Below are 4,731 nucleotides of genomic sequence, written 5' to 3' on the forward strand. Positions count from 1 at the left end.
CGAAGATTTTCAGTCACCAGATGAGGTTTTATTGACCTCGGTCCCCTTAATATTTTCCAAGTGGATTCTGAGGGAACAGAAAAAAACTGCAAACGTGTATGTAATGAATAGGCTTTTATTTTGGGATGTTTTCAGCAATCTTACTACTTTTCTTCAACATTTGCCCCTCGTAATGTTATCGAAGTAATACATGCACAGATGGGGTTGTAATGAAAAGTCACAGTTCCTTGCCTCACTCCTCCCAGCGTCCCTCCTCCCAGAGACAACTGTCAATTTTATTTTTGTTATAATGCTTAGCTCTCCTCTCCTTTTTTTTTCTTTTTTTAAAGATTTTATTTTTTCCTTTTTCTCCCCAAAGCCCCCCGGTACATAGTTGTATATTCTTCGTTGTGGGTCCTTCTAGTTGTGGCATGTGGGACGCTGCCTCAGCGTGGTCTGATGAGCAGTGCCATGTCCGCGTCCAGGATTCGAACCAACGAAACACTGGGCCGCCTGCAGCGGAGCACGCGAACTTAACCACTCGGCCACGGGGCCAGCCCCTCTCCTCTCCTCTTTTTTGACTTAGATATTTCCTTTTAGTTTTGTAGACAAGACCTCCCAAATCTACCCACTTGGTTCCCAATCATGGTAGTAATTTCTGAGGTGACTTTGAGCTTTATTTGTTTTTTGACGCTTTTAAGATTAGCTTCCTCATAAAAATTTTTTTCCCATAATACTTTGGATAAAAGCGTTCACATGGACCTTCCACCACGTTCAATGTTAGGAAAGTTGATTGAACATTATTATGAAGACTGCTACACCTGGGCAGGGTTTCAAGATTTAATTGTGTTTGCTATTGATAAAGCTAAACATGTATAACATCTGCTTTTATTTTTATTTATTTATTTTTAAGTGTTCAACTTTACTTTCCCCTGGTTGCTTTTATTTTTCATTTTTTTTGGCTAAGGAAGATTCTCCTTGAGCTAGCATCTGTGCCAGTCTTCCCCTATTTTGTATGTGGGTTTCTGCCACAGCATGGCTGCAAATGAGTTGTTGTAGGTCTGCACCATGGAACCAAGCCAGAGTGATCCAAACTTAACCACTAGGCCACCACCCAGCCACGATAACTTCTACTTTTTAAAAAAATGTTGAATTTTATAATGAAGCAATAAGGCTGATACCATTTGAACCTCCCAATCAATCTTAGCACTGCTAAAAGTGAGACAACCAGACATGACATACCTCTTGATGTGATGCAATGGTAACTACACATTGCTTTCTATGAAGTATTTGTGATCTCTCCAAATTGAACTCAGATCTAATTAAGCCTTGGATCTAACCAGCAGTTTACAGGAAATACAGAGAATAGAAAAATAAGTCAAGAAAGAAACAAAAACACTAAGATGTAGTAATCAGCTGCCACAGGACAAATAACCTAATTTCCCCCAACAGATTAAATAAATTTAAAAATAATAGTGTAGGAGGAAAGGTGGACTATTAAAGACTAAAAGAGTCTTAAGAGACATAAATATGTACCTCATAATCTTGATTAAAATTAACTGTTTGGAACAGCAAAATTTGAATAAGGACTGGGAATTTGATGGTATTAAGAAATTAATTTTATTAGCTGTGATAATGGTATGGTGGATATGATTAAAGAAAAAAGTCCTTGGAGAAAAGATAATCTCTTCAATAAATGATGTTGGGAAAACTGGACAGCCACATGCAAAAGAATGAAGGTAGACCATTATCTCATGCCATACACAAAAATAAACTCAAAATGGATCAAAGACTTGAAGATAAGTCCTGAAACCATAAAATTCCTGGAAGATAATATAGGTAGTACACTCTTTGACATCAAACTAAAAAGGATCTTTTCGAATACCATGTCTTCTCAGACAAGGGAAACAAAAGAAAAACAAGTGGGAGTTCATCAGACTAAAGAGCTTCTGCAAGGCAAAAGAAACTAGAATCAAAACAAAAAGATAATCCACCAATTGGGATTAAATATTTGCAAATCATATATCTGACAAGGGGTTAATCTCCATAATAAATAAGGAACTCACACAACTGAACAATAAAAAAACAAACAGCCCGATCAAAACATGGGCAGAGGACATGAACAGACATTTTTCCAAAGAAGATGTACAGATGGCTGATAAACACATGAAAAGATATTCAACATCACTAATCATCAGGGAAATGCAAATCAAAACTACACTAAAATACCACCTAATGCCTGTTAAAATGGCTATAATCACCAAGACTAAAAATAACAAATGTTGGAGACATTGTGGAGAAAAGGGAACCCTCATACACTGCGGGTGGGAATGCAAACTGGTGCAACCACTATGGAGATTCCTCAAAAAACTAAAAGTAGAAATACCATATGACCCAGCTATCCTGCTACTGGGTATCTACCTGAACAACTTGAAATCGACAATCCAAAGTAACATACGCACCCATATGTTCGTTGCAGCACTATTCACAATAGCCAAGACATGGAAATAATCCAAGTGCCCATGGACTGATGATTGGATAAAGAAGATGCAGTATATATATACAATGGAATATTACTCATAAAAAAAGACAAATTCATTCCATTTGCAACAACGTGGAAGGACCTGGAGGGAATTATGCTAAGTGAGATAAGCCAGACTGAGAAAGACAAACACCACATGATTTCACTCATATGTAGAATATGAACAAACACATGGACAAAGAAAACAGTTCAGTGGTTACCAGGGAAAGGGGGGTGGGGGTGGGCCCAGGGGGTGAAGGGGAGCACTTATGTGGTGACAGTCAAGAAATAATGTACAACTGAAATCTCATATTGATGTAAACTATTATGCACTCAATTAAAAAAAAAAGAAAAATGTCTTTACCATGAAATGACACATCTGGGATTTGCTTTGAATTATTCCAGGAAAAAGGACCCAAATAAGTAAATACTGTAAATATGGGGAGGATACTAATTGCTAAAATTGAGTTTGGGGTACATAAGGGTTCATATTGAGAACATAGGGTTTACTCTCTACTTTTGTGTATTTGAAATTTTCCATACAGTTTTTTTTAGTATTGCAAGAAACTACTTTTCTTTTGTCATATTAAACTGATACTGGAGCCAGCTCAGTGGTGCAGCAGTTAAGTTCGCACATTGTGTTTCGGCAGCCTGGGGTTCACCAGTTTGGATCCCAGGTGCAGACATGGCATCGCTTGTCAAGCTATGCTGTGGCAGGTGTCCCACATATAAAGTAGAGGAAGGTGGGCATGGATGTTAGCTCAGGGCCAGTCTTCCTCAGCAAAAAGAGGAGGATTGGCAGCAAATTTTAGCTCAGGGCTAATCTTCCTCAAAAAAATAAAACAAAATAAAAAAATAAACTGATACTGATAGCATTTTCAAAAGAGAAGATCAAAAACTGTCACAACTTTACAATAAATACCTAACATTTCAGAGACAGTACTTTGAAAGACAATAATTATTTGAGTGGACAAGTTCTATTTTTTTCTCATTTTGAAATCATTTCAACCTTATTAAAAAAAATTGCAAAAATAGTGCAAAGAATTTTCCTCACCCAGCTTCCCCAACTGTTAATATGTTCCATAATCACAGTATAATTATCAAAACCAGGAAATTGACATACTATCAACTAATCTGCAGCCTTGATTCAAATTTCATCAATTGTCCCTCTAATGTCCCTTCTCTGGGCCAAAAGCCAATCCAGGATTGCAGATTACATTTAATTGTCTTCTCCCTTTAATCTGGATAGCTCCTTAGTCTTTGTCTTCCATCTTCAGTCCTTTGTCTTTTATGACCTTGAAACTTTTGAAGAGTACTGGCCAGCTGTTTTATAGGCATACCTCAATTTGGATGTGTCTGATGTTTCTCCTGATTAAATTCAGGTTGTGCATTTTGGCAAGAATATCACAGAAGTAATGTTATATTCTTCTCAGTGTATTATATTTGAAGGCACATGATACCAATATGTCTCACTGGTGATGTTAACCTCAATCATTGTCTATCAAATGGTATTTCCTGGACTTCTCCACTGTAAAATTACTGCCTTTCTCTTTGTAATGAAGAAGAGTATCTTGTGGGGAGATTCTTTGAGACTATGTAAATTTCCTGCATCTCATAATTCTTTCTTGCCTGCAACAATTACTACCATGATATTTGTCAAATAGGGGTTTTCTGTCTCTGTCATTCCTTCTACATTTATTAATTGGATTTCTCTAAGGAAAATCTTTCTCTCTTCTCCTAATTCATTCGTTCAATTTATTTCTTCAATTACTTATCAGTATGGGCTCATGGATATTTGTTTTATTCTATGGGTTATAATCCATCACTATTATTGTTTTGTTGCTCAAATGGTCCCAGACTTGGATGTAAAGGGTCTCTTTAAATGATCTCTCTATTTATGAGTTAATTTGAATCTTCTTATGTGTTTAAATATATATATATATGTCTTTCTTGTGTATTGTCTGTTCATGTCTCTTTTCCATTTTTCTATTGGATATGTTCCTCAATTTTTAAGAGTTTTTTTTATGTGTTAGGAAGCTTAGACTTTTATTTGTGATGTATTTTGCAAATATTTTCTCCAAGTGTGTCAACTGTCTTTTGATTTTGTTTATAGTATTTTTGTATACTGTTTTTTTATGTAGTCAAATTTATTCTTTTGTTGCCTTTGGATGTTGAGTCATAGTTAGAAAACCTTTCCCAGCAATGAAATTAAAAAGGAGTTCAGGGGCCGG

This window comes from Equus caballus, chromosome 4 (genome assembly GCF_041296265.1).
Source record: "Equus caballus isolate H_3958 breed thoroughbred chromosome 4, TB-T2T, whole genome shotgun sequence".
Taxonomy (NCBI): Eukaryota; Metazoa; Chordata; class Mammalia; order Perissodactyla; family Equidae; genus Equus; species Equus caballus.